This window comes from Misgurnus anguillicaudatus, chromosome 9, assembly GCF_027580225.2.
Source record: "Misgurnus anguillicaudatus chromosome 9, ASM2758022v2, whole genome shotgun sequence".
NCBI lineage: Eukaryota > Metazoa > Chordata > Actinopteri > Cypriniformes > Cobitidae > Misgurnus > Misgurnus anguillicaudatus.
Window position 1 is genome coordinate 32,943,207 of NC_073345.2, and position 23,254 is coordinate 32,966,460.

General features: G+C 37.7%; 3 long non-coding RNA genes across 4 annotated transcripts; all 3 read right to left on the reverse strand.

Moving 5' to 3' along the window:
• Window positions 1-7,116: 7,116 nt before the first annotated feature.
• LOC129423201 (uncharacterized) lies at window positions 7,117-8,078 on the reverse strand. The gene is made up of 2 exons (XR_012371258.1): window positions 7,975-8,078; window positions 7,117-7,680 (listed from the first exon to the last, which is right to left on the reverse strand). It is a non-coding gene; the product is annotated as an uncharacterized lncRNA (long non-coding RNA).
• Window positions 8,079-8,085: 7 nt separating this feature from the next.
• On the reverse strand, window positions 8,086-19,508 carry LOC141366154 (uncharacterized). 2 transcript variants are annotated; one of them, XR_012371257.1, is made up of 3 exons: window positions 19,402-19,508; window positions 11,919-12,038; window positions 8,086-8,331 (listed from the first exon to the last, which is right to left on the reverse strand). It is a non-coding gene; the product is annotated as an uncharacterized lncRNA (long non-coding RNA). The 2 variants fall into 2 exon arrangements; XR_012371256.1 differs by lacking the exon at window positions 19,402-19,508 and adding an exon at window positions 12,118-12,243.
• LOC129423202 (uncharacterized) lies at window positions 14,599-15,917 on the reverse strand. Its single transcript, XR_012371349.1, has 3 exons — window positions 15,746-15,917; window positions 15,549-15,659; window positions 14,599-15,240 (listed from the first exon to the last, which is right to left on the reverse strand). It is a non-coding gene; the product is annotated as an uncharacterized lncRNA (long non-coding RNA).
• Window positions 19,509-23,254: the final 3,746 nt, after the last annotated feature.

A 23,254-nucleotide genomic window follows, 5' to 3' on the forward strand; every position in this document is an offset into this window, starting at 1 on the left:
TTCTTGCTTAAACTTTATGTAAATATTTGGTCAAAAAAAAACCAATCCTGAGCACTGTGATGAACAAATATCAAATCATAACTTCCTAAAATACATAAAACCTGACAGAAAAGACAAAAAACCTGACAGTGTTGACACGTTATGGTTGTCACAGTAGCAGTGTCCAAAAATATGAAGAAGTTTAAGAGAAAATAGCAAACATACAGAAGCTTGAGTGATCTTGAAGCATACACTAGAGCTGAAGGTTTGAAAATGGGGTCCTCAGGAATGCAGTTGACCCTGTAGTTGTCTGATTTTATTGCTTTTTAAAAATATCTGATGGTGGTCACGAATATTTGGGACACATTTTGAGCAATCACAAAATAATAGTAAATATTGTTCAAAACTCACTGGTTGTAGTTTTTAATACATATTACAATGTACTTGTCACCAGCCGGAGCGGGCTACTAAATGCCCCTCCGGCGCGTTCCACCTCGAGGAGGTCCCCAAAAGCACCTCAATGACCAATAAGACGAACACAGGTAAGTAAGTTAAAACAAATTTTAAGTTATTTAAAATGCTCTGAGCAAGGGGGAGGGGCAAGGGGTAATATTAAAAAGTCTCTCTTCTGTCCTCCACAGATCTTCGGGGGTAGGGGCCAAGTGCCAGACCGGGCACTACTGAGCACGGGAAGGGGAGAGGGGCCGAGAGGGGCGGAGTTCCTCTTCTTGGTCCTACTATCCGTTGCGTGCTCCTTGGCTCCTGGAGGCAGATCAAACAGAGCTTTAAAAGACTGTGCTGGGTTTTTGTGACAGTTACCTGTTCGGTTCTCCGTTGGTTGTCTCGCGACTGGCTCCAATGGCCTCCCGACAGGGAAACAGGTAAGTATATGGCCCTCTCTGCGACCGTGAACTAACTCTCTTTCTCTTCGGCTCCTTTTCTGCAGGACACCGAGGCCACTCTTCTCCGTCCGCAGCCGGCCGGAGTCTCTTCCTGGGCCGGGGATCGACTGTGGTCACAGACACACAAGAAACAGGTTAACAGGGGGACTCACTGTGCACCAAGGCCTCTCGTTGGCCTAAGGGGGCTGGAGAGCAGGATGATGTAGTGACCACCACTCTACTTTACCCGATAGGTTACCTCGAGGGCGTCACTAGCCTGGGCCAGGGGATATGCCAGGTGGACAGGGCTCTGCTCGGCGTGCAAGGCGGGACCTACGGGACACTCGGGTAAGGTAAACTTTAACTCATCCTAAGGTGGCTGGGCAGTCGACGGGACAGGTATGTTTCTTCAGGTAAGTGTTAAATTCTTACTCATAGCTCGGCTCTATAGTGGCTCTGTGGTTCAGTGGGATACAATGCTGCAACGACAAGACAGTTTCACATACAGATAGCTCTCAGCTCTATTCTCTACTGACGTACAGCTTTGGTAATTGCAGGACCCTTTGGGGTGCGTGTGGCTCTTATAGTGGACTCTAAGTGGCTCTGCAGGACAAGGCGGCCTAGGGAAGTATAGCTCCGCCTTCATCGCTCAACGACGTCTCGATCGTGTCAGCGGGACCGTACAGGTATGTATACCCTTATTTTAAGCTTTTAACTCCACAGGTTCTTCAGGTAAGTATGGCTCTTAACTTTACTCTCTTGCCTCACTCTAGACACAACACAGCAGTATTACAGCTTAGGTGAATAGAAAAGGATGTACATCACCTGGCCTTGGCCCACAGCGAGAAACAGGTAAGACGGGGAGGTGAAGTCTGTCACGGACCGAGCGCCTCTGCTCGCTCTCAGGGTCAACACCCAATCCCTGCGCTGGTGGGACAGGTGGCTAGACTTCCTCTCTGTGTGCGAGTTGCACACCACAGACAGTAGGTATCTCCACAATGCTTCTACTTCCTGTACTTCCTACTAGGGTCCTTCCCACAGCATACAGGCTCAAGACGCGCAGGCGGGGGGAGTAACAATTACGTCCTCGATGGTAGACACGTCCCAGCGGCTCCGCAGTGTGCCTCGCAGCAAAACTGGTATTTCCTAGGGGCGGTATGAGCAACAGGGACACAGCACAGCACTGCAAATGCTTCAAGTGCGCACACGTCAATAATGCACTCTCATACATGGCACTCCACAGTTCTAATAGTGAAAATTAGGGCTCATACCTCCACACTGATCAGTACACTTCACTGGGGAGCTGATGTTTCCAATTGCGGCCGCGGGCACTCTGGACGGATGGCGCGAGTCCCCGCACTACGCTCTGGGTATCCTCCAATCCTCTGGCTCACCCAGCGGCTTCAGATTCCACGGTAGGGCCACTACGTAACACACTTTACACACAGCAATGACTGTTCGTAGCTCAGAGTTTTCAACACAATACAAGAGGCATCGGTAATCACGGATCGGTTATGGTATTCTCTCCCCTTTAGGGTCGTTCTCTCTACTCCAACGTTATCCTGAGAAGTCGCCGGCTGTACACACTCTCCTTTAAGGATCGCCCTTCGTATCTGTCTTCAACACAGATTAGTACTTCTACGTGAACACATATCACTTTTCAGATGTATGGTGCTTCAAACCTGCTTCCATAATCGATCCTTCCATCTCTGTTTTCCTCTAACAGGTCCGCTCTCTCTCCACTTCCTCTTCGTCCACTTCACTGCCACTTGCCACAACGCCGCTACAACCACCGTCAACAACGGAGGAAAACAACTGCCACTAACTCATGTTTCACATGCTCCTTATAAGCTTCCTCTTCCTCCGAATCTTCCAATCAGCGTTCGCCACGCCGACGCTCTCACCTGTCACTGGTTTCCGCTGATTTCGTCGCCCGGGGCAACCCGGAAGTGTCGGTGTTTGCATACATCAGTCTGTTCTTCCCAACTTTTGGTTCCGCCCAGATAGTCACTCGTGACATCCTCTTTCATGTGGTAAATATATTATTCAATTCAATTATTACTTTTGGCTTTTTTAATCAAGTTGAAATGATTTTCTCTTAACCGAGGACAGCTGATTTTGTAGGCAATGGGCCAGCATATAATCATTAAAAGAATAAAAAATAAAACTAAATCTATAAAAGAACCTTACATATGTGCAAAGGACCCCCTGATTTTAATATTGATTCCCTTTCTTCATGAAAATATTATTAATTTCCAACAGAATTAGCACTTTTCTTAGCGGGACATGTTTTTGCCAAAGTTTCAAGAAACAGTGATTTGTAGAACTTTATAAGCATTGTACTGTATGTCACCCTGTATTTTGAGTTGTTTTGATGCAGTAATGTATGTGAAGTAATATATTTCCAAAAATGTTTGGAATTTGCATATTCAAGAGAATGAGTTCTATTTTAAATACTAACACACATTGAAGCTCTCAAATTCATTATATTGAAATTTAAACTTTGAAATTTAGCATCAATTTTGTGTTGCATTAATGTTTACAAATATGCTAAACATCCTTGCATCCGATATGAAAAAACAAAACAAAATTGACGTCAGCATTCTGTGGGGTTTCTTTAGAAATTAGCTGTGTGTGTGTGTGTGTGTGTGTGGTTGTGATTGTTTTTCTAAAGCACATCATTTAACCACACAATCTTTATAAGTATGACTCATTATCACCTTAAATATTTGTTGTGGTGACTGCCTATCAGTCACTTACAGAGATGGTGGGAAAATAATGCTGTTTGACTCGTGTGACCAATATTGCTCATTGTTAGTTCATGTTAGCTATAATGCATTAACTAATGTTAACAAATACAACCCTATTGTAAAGTGTTACCATAAAATGCATAAATCAGCAAAACAACAAGCCTTTAATGTACATGTTGTTGTTGCAGTTGTTGGTTGTGATTGCCCGTTTAGTTCATGTCGGTCTATCATCTCCTCTAGGCTCCAAATATCTGTCAGTGTTGTCTCTACCCGTTTTCTGTCTGTCTCAGCTGCCATCTGCCCCAGTTCTCCCTTCCTCTGTGTGCCATCTTGTTCATCAGCCAGCCAGTTTGTTCTACTCCGCTGGGTTTCTGCATTTCTGAAGTGTAATTGTCTTTCCAAGAAACTTGCCAAAACTGCTTTGTTTGTGCCTGCACAGAATTCTAGTCATTCCTGATGTATCTCTATAATGTGTGCGTGTGTGTGTGTGTGTGTGTGTGTACCTGGTAATTATCACGTTGTGGGGACCAATTGTCCCCACAAAGATAGGAATACCAGTGTTTTTGTGACCTTGTGGGGACATTTTGATGTCCCCATGAGGAAACAAGCTTATAAATCAAACGGAATGATGTTTCTTGAAAATGTGAAGTAGTAGAAGGGTTTCTGTGATGGTTGGGGTTAGGGAATGGGGTAGGTAAGGGGAATAGAATACAGTTTGTACAGTATAAAATGCATTACGTCTATGGAATGTCCCCACAAAACATGGAAACCAGTGTGTGTGTGTGTGTGTGTGTGTGTGTGTGTGTGTGTGTGTGTGTGTGTGTGTGTGTGTGTGTGTGTGTGTGTGTGTGTGTGTGTATTTAAGAGATTAGATTTTTGTTTGGATTTTGTGTTGGCAAAATATTGCATATGTACATTATAGTCCAGAGCTTTACCATAGTCTTTCACTAAACCCACATTAACACTGGACATCATCAAAAGTAAATAATAATGTCCTGTAAATCAATCACTAGTCTTTAGGCGGTAAGTACTTTACCACAAAACACATTGGTCTTGACTGTTTCAATTGTCTTTTAGAAGAGGATTTAATTCACAATCTTTGTGCTATTCCCTAATAAATGGACCTTGAATAGTTTAGACAGAATTTTTAAAACAATGTTAAAAACATTTGACAGAAAACATAATACATCAGGTAATCCCTTCGTCAATGCTAATTTAGTCCCTGAAGGGGGGGTTGTTCTAATAATAAAATCGTTCCCAGTTCCTGTGGTGTGAACATTTACAAATTTTTATCTATTACCAATAATAACAGTTATTTAACTTCGTTTAAAAACTATGTTCATTACAATATCATTGTCAAATGTTAAGGATTATAAAGGCCTATTGAAAAAAAATGAAAAAAGTGTATAGTGGTGTCTGTCGTTACATTTTATGTGTACATTGGTTTCTTTTTTTGCAGTATTTTTATTTTCTAAAAAATATAATGAAATTACACCAAAACTACAATGACAATTAAGCTATAATAAAACACTGTTTATAAAACGGCTCGTTCTGGTTCTTCATTCTGATTGGTTGAAACGCGTTCTAAGCCATGATAAAATACCCCGGTAAACCCACGGTTCAGACCGCATCACAAGTATCACCAGTGCCGCTGCTGGCCATTTTGGTGCCCTAAGCATAATTCCTTTATAATGCCCCCCCACCCCGACCCTGAGAATAAAAACTTTGTTTTTGCCAGTTTAATTTTTTATTACCAAACATATAACTTAAAAGCAGAAAGTAACATCTCCACAGCTTAAGCCAACACACACTACACATTTGAAAGTGCAAACTTTTATAGAATAGCAAAATAGAGAAAAATTACCAAACTTAAATTATCAAAATAATCCAGACATGTTTTTCCCAAGTACAATGTCACTTTAAATAAATTACATTACATAAACATCAATAAGTAAACAAGAATACTCAGTATTCTTAAATAAAACAAAGATTCAGATAACTAAGTGTCACAGTAATGTTTGCTTCATATCATATATAATGACGTTTTATATTCATATATATTTAACAGTCAGGAATTGTTAGCCTACCATGTGCACTGACTGCTACTTTTACTGAGAAAGTATTAACCACTGTCACGTCAAAATAAACCACAAAATAAACTAACGTTACTGCTCAATATCTAAAGAAACATAGTAAAGAAAGTAACAGCTGCGTCAGTTATTTGTAAACTGCATATAATGCATAGGTAATGTTTTACAGTAAAATCTCAATTTAACTTGCACTGAAGTTATAAATTATAACAACATAGTTTGCTAACATTAATGTCAGCACAGCAAGTTCGAGGCGCATTACTATTAGCAGCAGCTGCAGCCCATGCGCATTTCCATTATTTAGGATTGATTAAACATGGACTTACCTGCAAGTGATGCACGCGCATCATCCCGCAGTTTCTTCTTTTTTTCCGATCCTGACTCCTACTTATTTTTCGGGCCATTTCCAAAAGTTGCCTACTGTCTGGCCGTTTCTCAATCCGAAGGCTGCAGCCTGCGCGAGGTCGCATATGCAGGCAGCAGGCTGCATACGTCATCAAGCCTGGTTTATTTCAGTTAACTAAACATTACATTAGCACTTCATGAGCATATTACAAAAATTTACGATTAACTAAGAATAATAGTCAACTTTATAATCTTTAATATTACGAAATAAGAACGTTTTGATGACGTATGCAGCCTAGAAATGCAACCTCTGGAGGCTGCAGCCTTCGGATTGAGAAACGCCCTCTGTCAAACTTCGTCTGGCGCCCGCGCGATTAACCGGCATGGACCATCAAAGGCTGGGGGGCATACTTTCTATTAAATTATCTCGTTCCCTATTTTTTGTAACATACACATGGATAAAAAGTGCCTAATAATTTTTCTATAGGCTAATGAAATAATTTCAGCATTATAATTTTTTTTCATTAGGCTATTATTTTTGGTGCCCCCTTAGCAGATGGTGCCCTACGCACAGCGCGTGATGCGCGTTATGGGAGCGGCGGGGCTGAGTATCACTGCGCCACTGTTGCTGCGTACTGATTTATGAAAATAAACACCACAGTCTTTAATCATATTTTAATTTTTCTACCTTTGCACAATTATGGTGATATCCAGATAAATGTCAATAAATATTGTTGAGTCATTTCGTCAATAAAGAGAAAACGTTCTCTGAGTTGTTTTGTCTTATTGATATTTCCGCTATTATCCACTAGATGGCAATCTTACCCAACTTAAACACTGACACATTCACTCGACACAACAGCGTTGAATCTGACCTCTTACTAAAGTTCTTCACAAAAATGGAATTATCTCCGCTTTTAGCTGAAAATTTGAGAGGTGATAACTGATAAGAGAACAAATGAAGGTAGGCTGAAAGTTTTTTGTTTTTTTTTTTTTTTTGGAAAGCGGTGGGACTGTTCTTTCATTTGATATTTTATGTTTATTTAAAGAAGATAATTTTTCTGTAAGGCATTAAACTAAAACTGGGTGGCAACTTTAAAAAAAACGCTGACGGGGAAAGAGTTAAGCATGCTTCCAAGCATATTTGATCATCACTTCAACAGCTGCACGATATAAATGTTAATGTATATTTTAGATGAATGTTGATTTATAAAAATAAACACCACAGTCTTAAATCATACTCCGCTTCGCGTCGTGCCTAACAACGGCCCTTAGCTGTTATAAAATGCACGGGTAACCCACTGCTTCTTGGGGTTTATTGCTTTATTTTAAATCCAAAATATGTCACATACTGCTGTTGCTGCTGCATAAATCATGAAACTTTTTTTTTACTAATCGCACCACAATATCTCACATTACTGCTGTAGAGAGTGAAGTTTTGCAGAATTCAGTGGATCAGGATGTAAAAGGTGAGCGGCAATAAGAGAAAGAGAAGATTCTGTGTGACGCTCTTAGCACTGTTACACAGAATCCCCTGACAACATGAAGAGCTCAAGTAATCTGCATTCACTTGTAGAGCAGCATCACAGATGGATTTAGAGATGCATCCTTTAAAAGTCTGAGACTCAGCAGTTACTATTGTAAAGAAAACAAAAGTTGATTAAGTGAATCATTCAAAACTTGACAACACAAATAATCTGATATAACACACATACACATACAAAACATTTTAAATACATTAGCCTATCCTATGTAAAATATATGACAAATATATTTCTGTGATAACTTGATACAGTAAATTAGAAAACCATGTTCTCTGATTCATGTTATCACATATTGATATGTCTTGAACAAATAGTGCAATTAAAATGTAACCTAATCTACTATAATAATGCAAAGGCAGACAGAAAAAAATCACTTGATTGTCACCTGTAGCTTTAAAGCAGTAGTCTTCATCTCCTAAACAGTTTAATTTGTTGAAGCAACTCTGTCCATCACAGTAGTAACATTGTTTTCCATTGGGACTGTTAGAGGAATCTGTTGAAGAAACAAATCTTATTCTTTCATTTTATGGAATACCTAAACTTAATCCTATAGCATATGTACTGAATATCTATATAGTGATGTGTATTAAAGACATACCTGGCGACTCTTCACTATTACAAAGGTCTGTGTCACAACACTGTGAAGATGTAACTGTCCTGACAACTCCATTGTTAACAGATGCATCTATACAATTCTCTTTCACTCCACAACCCTTAATCTGCTTTACAACTTCAGGGCCACCTAAAAAAAATTATATGATTAATGTTTAACACCTGACCATTGTGTTTTGTATAGCAAATTTTGTGTGTGTGTGTGTGTGTGTGTGTGTGTGTGTGTGTGTGTGTGTGTGTGTGTGTGTGTGTGTGTGTGTGTGTGTGTGTGTGTGTGTTGCCAGAGAGGTTACTAATATTCTGAAATACAGACATCAATTTCTGCTTCTCAACTACTGATAATCTTGAGATACGTATCTCTACTCGAGAAGACAAGACCATACGATCAAACTACAGTTTATAAGAAAATAAGAAATGAAATACAACAGATTTTTGTCAGAATTTCAGTAATTTCATACACTGTAAAAATACTTTGCTGCCTTAAAATTTTTTGTTAAATCATCTCAGATTTACAAGTAATGTCAACAGAGATGAGTTGTCTCAACTTATAAAATATAGTTGAGAAAAGTCAACTTACAACTCACCTGTAGTTATAACAACTCATCTCTAGTCAAGATAAATAATAGTAAGTTGAAATGACTTGTAAATCTGAGTTGATTCAACAAAAAAATTTAAGGCAGCAAAGTATTTTTTTACAGTGTAGATAATATACACACACAAATAGTCTGCTTTGAAGAAACTCCTTTCACTTGCATTAGTTTATGAAGAGTTCAGATGCAAAACCCATCTGACATGTTTTCTTGTAAATGAGCATTTATTTATCAGGCTGTTATGTTTAGGTTAAGTAATTCTCTGTTATGGTCCTGAAAAGGTTACTAGTCAGATATTGAAATGCCTTATTTTCACAGATGTCACTTTAGTGATTTCACCAAATTTGGCTGTCTTTAGCTGCAAAACCCTCTAATGGCTCTATCATACAATCAGCGCAATACCGCGCAATGCGCAACGCAAGTGTCTTTTGCAAATTTCAATCCGGCGCAATTATCATTTTCATGTTTAGCGCTAAGTTGTTTAAAGTCGCCATGAAACGGAAGTAGCGATTGCCTTATTTTCCCCGTGGTGACGTATATCCGAATGAAACGGCTTTTGAGATGAAATAAGGCAGGGCTGGATTTGAATTTGTCCATCGAGATCTGATTGGATCGTTTCAAGTTGGGTCGTGTTGCTAATTGCTGTGATCTTCTCCCAGACCCCGCCCACCTGCCATATTTATGACCAGAAGTAAAAAGAGATCGTTTTGAGGAGGGGAGGAGATTTGCATTGTTGATTAAAGATTATGAGCACACACAAATTTTTTAAAAATAATGAAGCTCACAGATAAGTCATTTGTTAATAATAGCACAATTTTAAAAAATAAATATATAGTTTTTCATTTCAATTTTATTGCGACTTTAAATAGCAAATGCATTTGCGCCCAATTTTGCACCCATTGGCGTTCTGGTCTGAACACAAGGTGTTCAGGCGCAATGTTGGCGCGTTACTGTTTTGAGGCATCTAGAATAGACTACGCCATTGAATAACTTTAACCTGCTTTAAAGTCTAAAGTCAATGGGGCAATGTAATGCTTTTCAAAGCACTCATGGTGCTGTCCGAGTGCTGAAGGCTCTCCACACGTTTGTAAATTCTTTATCTCTTTTTTTGTTACAAATAAAGTATTTTTAGAGTACAAACCATTTCTTGCATATTTGTAAATTATTTTTTGAGATAACACTGACTGATCATGTAGGCTAGGGATGGGCAACTTCGGTCCTGTGTTTAATTATGGTTGGAGCTAAACTCTGCAGGACACCGGCCCTCCAGGACAAAAGTTGCCCATCCCTGGCCTACATGATCAGTGTTATCTCAAAAAATAATTTACAAATATGCAAGAAAAGGTTTGTACTCTAAAAATACTACTGTATAGTGGGGCCCAAAATGATAAAGTATGGAAACCACTGCTTTAGAGGATGTAACCTCCAGAGGATGTGAAGGACACAACCTTCTGAAATGAGACACTGTGTCCCATTTCAAAGGCTGCGACCTTCTAAGGACGTATTTTAAGACCGATTGCATCAAGGCAGGGCGACTTGAGGCTAGTAAGGACGTGCCAATTCAAAGGATGCTTAGAATGAAGCCTCAAAATGTGTCCTCATTTCTCCGTGCTGTTAAGGATAGAACGAATGGATCCTTGACAGCCGAGGATATCCCAAGAGTCATTGCGCGCCCGCAACAGCTGAATATAATGGCTGGATATTCTAAAAGAAACAATTAAAACCTTTATTAAATAAAAGTGTATTTATCAGAAAAAAATTTTTCTTGTCACTGTTTTAGTATTATAAGTTATTCTTTTTATGTTGCGTATATTTCTACACTCTAAAAAATATTTAACCCAGGGCTGGGTAACTGTAAGACAGAACACATTTCTGGGTTAAAATGACCCAAATAATGGGTTGTTTTAACCCAACTGCTGGGTTATTGTTAATCAACCATGTTGAAACAACCCAGTAGTTGGGTAACTTTAACCCAGAAATGTGTTGTGTCCTATAGTTACCCAGCCCAGGGTTCAAAACAACCCAATATTTTTTTGAGTGTAAGGTTGATTAATTTGATATACTGTTGAATAGTTTAATCTACATCAATGATACTTTCTAAAATAAATTAACATTTTTCTGATTTCATATTTATTTTAATAAGTCAGAAACGTCTCCGCTGAGTCCCGCTGACAGGCGTGGTGGGTGCGTGCAGCAGGTGACGCCAATTATGGGTCTTCCGAAGGTTAGACCGTCTCATTTCAGTTCTCTTCGCGAACTTCTGAGACTTCCACCTTGAATAACACAGTCTCACACCCATGGCGTCAATATTTGACGACACTTGACCATGCGTCAATATGTTGACGCAGAGGGTATACCTTTCGCGTCATTTTTTGACGAACTGGGGACTTCAATACTATTAGGTACGCGAAATTAAACAGTTGTCACCTGGCATTGGGGTTAGGGTTAGGTTTGGGTAGGGATGTCATTATGTAAATCTAACCCTAAACCGATGCGAAAATGGTAGAAAATGGTAAGAAATTAGGAAAGAGAATGCAACGGACTTAATAGTATTGAAGTCCCCAGTTCGTCAAAAAATGACGAGAAAGGTATACCCTCCGCGTCAACATATTGACGCATGGTCAAGTGTCGTCAAATATTGACGCCATGGTTGCCTTGAAAGACCGAGTGCTCACCTTTTAAGGTCTCATCCTTATAAGGTTGCAGCCCTTGAATTGGTATCAGCTAGTATATCTACTATAACAAGTATATCAAGACCTGTGGGGACAATTTTAGGTGTGGCGGGCAACAATGGCAGAATTAATGTAGCAGAACAGATATTAACTGCATGCTCTTAACATTTATCATATACACCATCAAATACTTTCACTTCAAATCCGCTTAATCTTAGCCTCATGCCATTCAAAAATACCGGTTTCATGGCAGAATTTGTTAAGAGTGATAAAACAATGATAATTTACAAGAAAACAAGTTGGATGCACTACACATGAGCTTTTTAGGTTTTTTACAGTTTAGCATAATTAAAAAAATTCAGTTGAGTTAAGCTAACATTCATGTTAAATGACCATATTTCTATTGGTAGTTTATAATATTTCAGTAAATTTATCCTCCATCATACTGAACTCACCAATGATTTGTACAGATGTTATACTTAGACATGTGGCAGTGGCAGTGTCCGGACACGTCGTCACTTTCTGTCTTTCACAAGAACCCATATCTAAACACTCATAACATTGGAGTGAATGTCCTAAAAAAAGAAACAGAATGAGGTAAAAAAATCCATTTTGTGAGTAATAAAACATTAAATAGGCTTTTGTGATTTGTACCTCCAGTGAAAAGAGCGCAGAAGAGAACAATGAATATTTTCAGTTCCATCTTTGGTCAGTCAGGAGGTGAATAAAATCACAAACCCTTTCAGTGGCTTTTATATGAATGATCAAAAAAGGGGGCGAGGCTTTGATGAGAAAAGGAAATTTAAATACAAGGGGCGTAATGTTAATTTTGGACATAAATAAAATTCTCTTTAGAGCCACATTGTCACAAAGGTTTATTACTGTTTAAATAATATTTACAAAACTAATTTTGTTGTCATAATCTTTTTATAAAGGTTACAGGTAAAAAACAACAAATGTACAAGTACAGACAGCTCAGTGTGCGCTATACTGTACATATAAACGAGTCCAGACACACAAAGTTTAAATTTGCTCATCCGCTTAACATGAGATTGTCATATATTAAGAGAAAATGCATAAAACGGTTGATATAAGAACGTTTTCTTCCTCACCACCGGTGGCCTGCAATCATGACATGATGATGAACATCACGTGTTGTCATTTACCAAACCCCTTTCCTGACATTTACGCCTTTCCAACTTACAAATGAGGTAAACAACAGAAGCTTTGTTTATTTGTCTATACCTGTAAATACTCAAATAGCATCCGCACTTCTAAACACATTTTTACTGTAAATTAGCACCCGATTTTTGCACCACATTGTTTTATTGCCTTACACATTTAATAAACATTTTTAATAAATTATGTTATGTTACACCCCTTCCTTACACATTTGAATGTAACAAGTGTACAAACTAAATGTTGTCTAGGTACTATGACAAACAAAATTTTAACTTTTATCTGGAGAGAAAAAATAAGAACTGCTTACCTGGTAGCCATCTTGAGTGTCACTGTCAATTATGTCCCTTCCAACATTTTTTTTTTAATATTAATTCCTTGAGGATTTTCAATGATTGAAAATTGTTGCAGAGGATGAGAAAATTGGTTTTGGACACATTTATATTCCTTATTATTGTCTCTGCATTTACCAATGATCACCAAATACCACATGTTTCTTTACTCTAAATGTTTATAGTATAACATGCACTGAAGCTTTTTACTTTGTAGAAATTTTTAATTATAAATATTTTCATGTCAAAGAACCAAAATCCAGTCATGGACACGTTGCAGTAATCAAAATTTCCCATTAAATGTTGAAACAAATTGGTTTGTATGATGTCATTTGAAATCATGTGCAAAATAGTACATGAAGAGATGTTTGTAACTGTATGCTTCTTATTTTGATAGCATTTACTTTTTTTATCAAAATGTTTCATGACACCTCATAAGTCTAATTTCGCGAGAACCCCCCATACACACAAACAAATTATTTCTTTCAAGATTTTAAAATTAGATGACATTTCAATGTTACATACAAAGGACCAGATTTACTAAATGGGGCAAATTAGCATGAGAGCGCAATTTCAAAAAAGCGTAGATGGGAGTGGTAATATCTGCGGGTTATTTATTTAAAATATGCAAATTGAATAACACAGACACAACAGCTGATTTCCATAATGACCAACGCAATCTACTAAGAGCAGTGCAGTTTAGTTCACAAAATACAAATAAGCAGAGCTGATGCTCTTGCAGGTAATCTAACGCCTGATGAGCTTGAGTTCAGCACCCTGACATCTTATCCGAATATTTAGGGTGAAATCACAGCTCAGAAATTAACATATGATATTTTTTTAGTACCACCTCGGTTGAGGTTCCAAGTGAGCTGAGCTGATACCATGAGGTGAAAAGACTGTAAATCACTGATTGGTCTGAGAGAATCGTCACTCCCAACGTCACATTAGTTTTACCTTTGTGCTTGCGCTGTCTCGAGCAAACCTGTTGTCATAGTTGTAAGTTCCTAAACTCCAAGGACATGCAAAGATTTGTTTTTTTCTTTCCTTGGCATTATATAAAAAAACTGCTTGGCATTATATAAAAAAAACACTGTTAAAAATAATACATAATACAATCATTTCGTCAATGCTAATTTAGTCCCTGAATAGGAATTAGTCCCAGTTTAACCTTAGCCGCTATATTCTACTGCTTATATTATCTATTGATTTTCTGTGTTCTCCTTTACATCTACTCATGTAAAGCTGCTTTGCAACAATTAACACTTGTGAAAAGCGCTATATAAATAAAATTTAATTGAATTGAATTTCTGTGGTGGGAACATTTTAAAAGCAGGTACCCGCCGTGCAAATGGGGCTGTAATCATTGAGGTAAATATCTGCATTACGCCGTTGTTTTTAAAATGCTGAGTGAATTGTGTTAAAAGCACAGGATTTTTTTTTAAGTTGTGTGTCCTGTAAATAAATTATATTCTTTGAACAAAAATATATGCAGATGCCTGCATCTGTATGACTATCTGCTGCCACCTGTTGGTTCATACCAATAATTACAGTTAGTTTATATACTTTGTTCATATCATTATTACATTTTGTCAAAGGCTTATTTAAAAAATAGAAACAAGTGTAGAGGTGTTGTGGTTAGATTTTATTTCATGTTTTCTCTGTTTGCAGTATATATTTTTTTTACTAACAATATAACACCACAAAATAAAATGATGATTGAGCTATATTAAATAAAACATTGCTTTTTAACCCAAAATATATCACATACTGCTGTTGCAGTGATAAGATGCATAAATCATAGTTTTTTTTACTAATCCCACCACAATATCTTATTTTTTTGGGCCATTTCGTTTGCCTTTATTGATAGTAAGTAATGGAGAGGTGACAGGAAAGGACAGGGTGAAGAAAGGGGTATGGGATCGGCAAAGGACCTCGAGCCGGGATTTAAACTCGGGTCGCCGAACGTGTGTTTGCACCATATGTCGGAGCACTGTCCACTACACCATCGGCTCCAACATCCCACTACAATATCTCACATTACTGCTGTAGAGAGTGATGTTCTGCTGAATTCAGTGGATCAGGATGTAGAAGAAGAGCGGCCATAAAAGAAAGAGGAGATTCTGTGTGACGCTCTTAGCAGTGTTACACAGATTTCTCTCACAGCATAAGAAGCTTGTGTAATCTAAAGTCAATTGTGCTTTCGCATCACAGACAGATTTAGAGGCACATCCTTTAACAGTCTGAGACACAGACCCATTAGTTGCTAATGTAAAGAAAACAAAAAGCGCATCAAGTGAATCATTTAAAACTTGACCACACAGAAATCTGATTAAACACATCTAGAATACATACAGTATATATTCATGGTTATGGATTTCACAAAAAATGTTAAATACATGACCCTATCCTATGATAAATATATTTCTGTGATTACTAGATACGTTAAATTAGAAAACCATGTACTTTGATTCATGTTATCACATATTGATATGTCTTGAACAAACAATGCAATTAAAAATCAAATCAACTATAATAATGCAAAGAAAGATAGAAAAATGACTTGAGACTCACCTGTAGCTTTAATGCAGTAGTCTTCATTTCCTAAACAGTCTAATTTGTTTGAACAACTCGTATCATTACAGTAGTAACATTGTTTTCCATTATAGTTGTTACAGCTGTAATCTGTAAAAGAAGCAAATCTTATTCTTTCATTTTATGCAATACATAGACTTAGTATATGTACTGTATTGTGTGCATAAAAGACATACCTGGGGCATATTCACTATTACAAAGGTCTGTGTTACAGCACTGTGTAGATATAACTGTCCTTGTATCTCCAATGTTAACAGATCCACTTATACAACTTTCCATCATTTTACAACCCTTATACTGCATTGTACCATTATTGCCACCTAAAAAATGAAATACTTATTATAGAAGTCTGCTTTATAGAAAGTCTCTTCACTTGCATTTGTTTGCTGCATACAGATGAGGACATTAAGAAGTTTATTCATTTTTGTCAGAGATTTGTGGTATGGTAAGCTGTAATAATAAAATAATACTGTATACACTCACTTAAAGGATTATTAGAACACCATACTAATATTGTGTTGGACCCTCTTTTGCCTTCAGAACTGCCTTAATTCTAAGTGGCATTAAATCAACATGGTGCTGAAAGCATTCTTTAGCATCTTGCAGTTGATGGAGATTTGTGGGATGCACATTCAGGGCATGAAGCTCCCGTTCCATTACATCCCAAAGATGCTCTATTGGGTTGAGATCTGGTGACTGTGGGGGCCATTTTAGTGCAATGAACTCATTGTCATGTTCAAGAAACCAATTTGAAATGATTCGAGCTTTGTGACATGGTGCATTATCCTGCTGGAAGTAGCCATAAAAGGATGCGTACATGGTGGTCATAAAGGGATGAACATGGTCAGAAACAATGCTCAGGTAGGCCGTGGCATTCAAACGATGCACAATTGGCACTAAGGGGCCTAAAACATTCCTACCACTACTAGCCTGCACAGTGATAACAATGCATGATGGATCCATGTTCTCATTCTGAATGCCTGACCTCAGTAGTCACAACAACAATAATCAGGCACACTTGGATTAATCAGTTTGTCCAATAATGGCAGACAGGAAACAAGGAGCTGGCTGAAGTTCAGGAAGTAGTGTAGCTGAGCATAAAGCATATTAAACTTTTAAACTCTTAATTTAATTCATACAATAACAATGAAAATATAAACTACTCTCTTTTAAAAGAGAATTTGTTTATTTTTGTATTTCTAAATGTATTTTTTCGCAAATCTTTATAAAAAAATGTTTTTGTGGGTCCTTAGATTATACCCTTCTAAGTGGCTCGCAAAATTATAAAGTAGGGAACCACTGCTTTAGAGGATGTAACCTCCAGAGGATGTGAAGGACGCAACGTTCTGAAATGAGACACAGCCAGTATATATAGTATAACTAGTATATCCGGGCTTGTGTGGAGGATTTTAGGTGTGGCGGACCGCAGAATTAATGTAGGGGATACAGATATTAACTGGATGCTCTTCTTTACGCCATCAAATATTTTCAATTCAAATCTGCTTAATCCTGGCCTCAGGCCATTCATAAATACTGGATGGCAGAATTCAGTAAGACTGATTTAAAAATGCTAATTTACAATTTTTTGTGTTATGCTGTTTATCACATTATGGGGCGGTTTTCCGGTTTAGACTAGTCCTAGACTAACATAAATTTAAGAGCTGTCCAAACTGAAAACAACTTGCACTGACATATTTTAAAATACACCAGTGCCCTTTGTTTTGCACACAGAATGCACACAATTAATGTTTTTAGTAAAACATGTTTGTTAAAACTAGTTATACACTGCAAAAAATGATTTTCAAGAAAAAATTCTTAGTATTTGTCAGTAAAAATATCTAAAAATACTTAAATCAAGATGCTTTTTCTCGATGAGCAAAACGACCCAAGAAAACAAGTCCAGTCCCCAGACTCAAAAATATCAAACTTAAGTAATCTCGTGCACAAAACAAGCAAAAAAATCTGCCAATGGGGCAAACAAAAAAATCTTGAACATTTTTCTTAAAGCGTAACTAAACCCCTGGTCAAAGCCTGACTCCACCCACTGGCAATATTTGAAAAATGCAAGAAAAGTGGGCAGATCCCAATGGAGATAGAGGGGACGACCTAAGCTCGTACCAAGCATGTGGTGAGATTGTAACAAGGGCGTGGTGAGCTTGAACCTGCTTACATCACGAGTTACTTTTTGGACCCAACATCCAATAGGAAAATTCAACTGCAGTAGCCACTGTTCAACCTGAAGAGGGCAGCACTCAGACGTTTTTACACCATATATTGTAGTATTGAAACACTTTATATCCAAATGTCAAAAAACTTACTAAAATCAATGAACAGCACTAATAGAGCATCATTCTTACAGATCATTAACTTAAAAAAAGTTGGTTAAGGGTTTAGTTACTCTTTAAACACTAAATTCAAAAAAGAAAAAAAATTGCTTACCCCATTGGCAGATTTTTTGCTTGTTTAATGCACAAATTCACTTAAATTTGATATTTTTGGTCTAAAACTAGACTTATTTTCTTGGGTCGTTTTGCTCATCAAGATAAAGCATCTTAAAGGCGCTCTAAGAGGCCAGTCACATCAAAAGCGTTTATGGCAGTTACAGGCGCCTTTTTTTGAATGATATTCTATGGGCAGGGCGCGTTTGCGTGGTGTTTATGCGTGCCGAGCACCTTGCGTTTTTTTGCCGCCTGCCGCGCACACGTTTTTGAAGGAGCGCTGACAGCGGAGAAGCGCCCAACGTCATTCGCGTCTTTCCATTGTCCAATCGAATGAGGGGAGAGGCGGGCCTTACGTTGTGGTGAGTGAAGTTTACAGTTGCTTTGAAGAACCGGACTCCACTCGCTCACTCTCTCCTGCGTGTTTGTGCACCTCTCACCCTCAAACAAGGTCAGAGCAAGCGCCCTCTTTTTAAAGTTTCTGCTAATATGACAGTTAACAACAAAAGAGCGCTCACGCTTTAATATTTGTTTGACAAGACAGCTGACTCGGTGGTTGCTTAGCGATATGAAAAGCTGCGCCGCACTGCTCTTTTTTTTAAAAAGGCAGTGCGTCACGCCTTGCGTTTGCAAGCGTTTAAAGCGCTTTTGGTGTGACTGGCCCCTAAGTGAATCTGTGCAACGTCACTTTTTGTTGATGTTTGAACTGTTTTCAAACAAACGGAGCGTAGCTAACTCCTCCCGCTCCCCCTCCCTTCCGTGCTTTCATGAACGCGCCCAATCCCCACCCCCAAATCCTTCTTGTCGTTTATTGGCTGGAACACTTTGTTATGGTTTCTGTTTGTAGGTTTGGCCACTGTGTTTATATTGAAGTTTGTGGAGCCTGGACTGTCTACAGATCGCATATTTTTTACAGTTTGATCAGCGGTCAGGTAGCAAGCAGATAGTGATGAGATGTTTGCTGTATGTAACAAAAAATATTTTATATTTTGTTCAAATAATAACACAGAGATGTTACTAACACCGATTGTGTTGTTTTTAACACATCCGTTCTAAGAATGCATCTTTTTCAGTTTTTTACAGTTTAGCATAATGAAAAACATTCAGTTGAATTAAGCTTAACATGCATGTTGAATGACCCTAATTTCCATTGATAGTCTATAATATTGCAGTAAATGTATCCTCCATCATAATGAACTCACCAGCGGACTGTACAATTCTTGAACTTGCACATGCCGCAGTGTTCGGACAAGTCATCACGTTGCCTTTACAAGGAGGACCCATTACATCTAAACACTCATAACATTGGAGTGAATGCCCTGAAAAAAAAAACAGAATGAGGTAGAAATATTTTGTGACTAATAAAACATTAAATAGGCTTTTGTGTTTTGTACCTCCAGTGAAAAGAGCGCAGAAGAGAACAATGAAGATTTTCAGTTCCATCTTTGGTCAGTCAGGAGGTGAATAAAATCACAAACCCTTTCAGTGACTTTTATATGAATGATCAAAAGAGGACGAGCCTATGATGAGAAAAGGAAACTAAAATAAAGTTTGATATTGACATTGGTGGGGACATAAATAAAATTGTCTTCAGAGCCACACTGTCACAATAGTTTATCACTGTTTACAATATTTGTTGTCATAATATTATTTATTAAGGTTCTTATTATTTTTAACTTTTTTGTGATGCCAGTGAAAATTCTGGCAGAGAAAGTTCAAAACTGAACCAAAAAAATCCTCAAGATCTGCTCCAGAAAAGAATGTAACAAATTACTTAAATGCAAAACACAGTATTATTTACTAATAGGGCTGGGCGTTTATTTCACCTGCGATTGTCATGCGTATCCCATAAAGCCGGATCCGTGATTAGTAGAAAATAGGCATCACCTGCTTTCAGATGGAGCGACATTTAATACACAGGGGTGCATTGCATTTCTTAAACAATGATGTATCTCGCTGCTGAACCACCATAGTATGATGCATAGTTGGAGTCAAGACTGTTTCCGGAGTTACTTTATCACACATTCATCGTTTGAACCATGTTGGTTCAACAATATAGTTGATGATGTCACGTGATAGGTCCTAATTCATCTGTTCGAATCAATTTAATGTCAGATTATTGCTTTAAATAATGTACATTGCATTTAAAGACTGATTTTGTTATTGTGATTTAGTTCTCTGTTGTTTTATTTCAATATGCGCAAGTTCCTTCTTACATCACTCCTCCAAGGGATTCCCCAGGGTCATAAATCCCTGATGCAGGGTTCACACCAGACGCGGTAGAGACGGCAAGCGCGAGTGATTTACATCTTAAGTCAATGCAAAGATGTGATCCGCGCCAATTAAGTGTTGCAGTGGGAAAAGTTGAAAAATCTGAACTTCGACGGATTTCCGTGCCTTGTTAGCCAATCAGGACCTTGCTGTAGTAGTGATGTGATTACAGGAAGCAAGCGGGGCCTCTTTAATTCTATTTACAAACTAAAAGACGTAAAATGGACTTTGTACATATTTTTTCTAATGAATATAGAATGCACTTCATGTTATTTTGTTGAAAAGCATGATCAATTCAAGTCTACATATCATAATAACAAGGAACTATACTTCTAACTACAGGTCAAGAGCTGTACTTCCAACCACACAAGTTTGCGATGCATTGTTCGTTTGAACTATGGTTTTAGGAATGACTGAACTTGTGATGTTAGTTGACTAACGATGCTTTTGCGTAACGCACCCCTGAGCTGTAGTTCATCGACAAGCAAGGCAATTAGCGAATCACCTGCAATAATGAATTCGATATTGCACAGCTTGTCAGTGAATGAAACAACAAGCAAAAAATTTAATTTCTAACACCATACTGTACAGACAGCTCAGTGTGCACTTTATTGTACATATAAACGAGTTCAGACATCCGCTTAATATGGTTGTCATATATTGGGAGAAAACAACTTGTCCTATATTTTGTGCATAAAAAGGTTGATATAAGTATTTTCTTCCTCACCACTGGTGGCCTGCAATCATGACGTGATGATGCACATCTTGTGTTGTTGACAGAGATTTAATTTCGTAACCCAATTGCAGCCTACGTCAGACAGCGAGTAGATAAAGCCAATCATAAAAGCGATGTGCGTTGGAGAGGCGGGAATCAATAAAGGCAAAGCCAATCACATAGTTACAGAGGCGGACTCGTTGCAGAGAATGAGATTTGTTAACCGGTTGTTAGGGATGGGCGATATGGCCTAAAATCCATATTGCATTATACATTGCAGCCTCTTGCGATAGCGATATGTATTGCAATATAATAATTTTAATAGACTCATTTCAGAACAGGTTATATAGACCCTTAGAAAAGCCAAACTGCTAAAAAAGTAAGTAAAAGTAAACCGTTATGGCCAGATTAGTCTTGATACCTCTCTTAGCTGGAACTTTTGCCTGACACACTCTACAGCAGGGGTGTCCAGACTTTTTTGTGTGGTGATCTGCTTTTAAAATGATAAAGCCGACAAGATCTATCTGCTTAAAAACACAGTTAATTATTTTTATAACACTATACTGCATATACTGCATGTTTCACAATTACTAGACCATAATGCCAATTTCGCGCGTGGAGCAGCAGTTAACTTATGTGCGATCTACCAGCATTGCTGTATTGGACACCCCTTGCTCTACAGAGTAAATTTTCCTGCTGCTTGTTGGACGGCTTAAATCCAAATAATAGATGTTGCATCAGTCTTTTTCACGAGCTCCTCTGTTTCGCTGACGCTTTCATCCATGTTTATTCGGCTGCAGCTCGTGGCTCTAAAGTTTGCGGGTAGATTGCGTCATCAACACGCATTATCGCGATAGTGCAATAGATTTAAAATCTCTATCGTATGCCAATTTTGTATCGTTTATATTGCATATCGTTTATATTGCCCATCCCTACCGGTTGTGTACCATAGATTATGTTATTTTTACAGAACGCGGTTTTAAAAGATTTAAACCTCATTTTAATGATTCCTGTGTAAACAAATGTTAAATAAAATAAGTAAAAGGTAAAAAACACAAGGCACAGACGGACATCAGTGGTTATATGTAAATATAATGTAACCGTACATTTTTGCTGAAATATAAACGAGGGTGGGCATGCAGGGCCCAGCGCTAGGTTTAAAAAATAGTTGCAAGGGTGCTGTTAACCTGCTGTTGACTTCTCATCCGAGGTGTGCTAATTCAAAATAAGTGTTCGGAGTGTCATGTGTGTTGCTGTCGTTTTCAAAATATGTATTTGTTGCGTCATGTACACTCTGTTTTGTCAAAATAAGTGCCTGCTGTACACACATCAATACCAGTTTTTGATAAAAAATACACAAAATACACGCAAGACACTCCCTTAACAGTAAACTCTGATTACGCATGAGATTATGTGAGTATCTGGTAAACGTGAGCATCTCTTTTATCATAAACCCTTTTAAACCCTCTTATTTTGACAAGACACGTGATGCACATTGGTTCACTTGATTCACAGAACACATATTTTGAAAAAAGCATGACGGGCTACATACATGTTGTGATGAACTTCGCATTGAGTGCCCTCGAAAAAAGAAACTCTTTAAAGCTCTCTTTAAATACCAATAATAATGTCTTATCTTATTATTTTGAGAGTTTAAACTTGCTTCCTTTTATCCAGTTGAATTTAAATAAACATTTTGTTCAACACACTTCAAAATGTTTATTTGAATTACATGTGAAGCTAAACAAATTTAAATCTGTCATCAGGTACTTTCAAAGAAAACAAAACCTTATTAGTGTTTACCCCTGAGCACCTACATGTACCAAACCCCTTTCCTGACATTTACATTTAGTTATTTAGCAAGTGTTTTTATCCAAAGCGACTTACAAATGAGGTAAACAATGAAGCAAATCGAAAGTCTCATCAAGCCTAAATATACATAGAAAGTCAAAGGTTTTTTTAGACAGAAAGATAAAGATAGAAAATAGAAAAATATATTAAACTCTTTAGAGTTAGTTAGGTGTTGGAAAGAGATGAGTTTTAGCTGATTCTTAAAAATGACAACAGAATCAGCAGATCATTTGTTGCAGACAAAATTACCTTTCAAATGGGAACAAACATAAAAATCAATTAGAGATTTGTACAATCTTAAATATATCTGTAAAAAGTTGGGTCAACTTAATAATTTTGAATTAATTCAACTTAAAAATATTAGTTGACAAAATAATTTTTACACAACTTTTTGAGTCAACTAATATTTT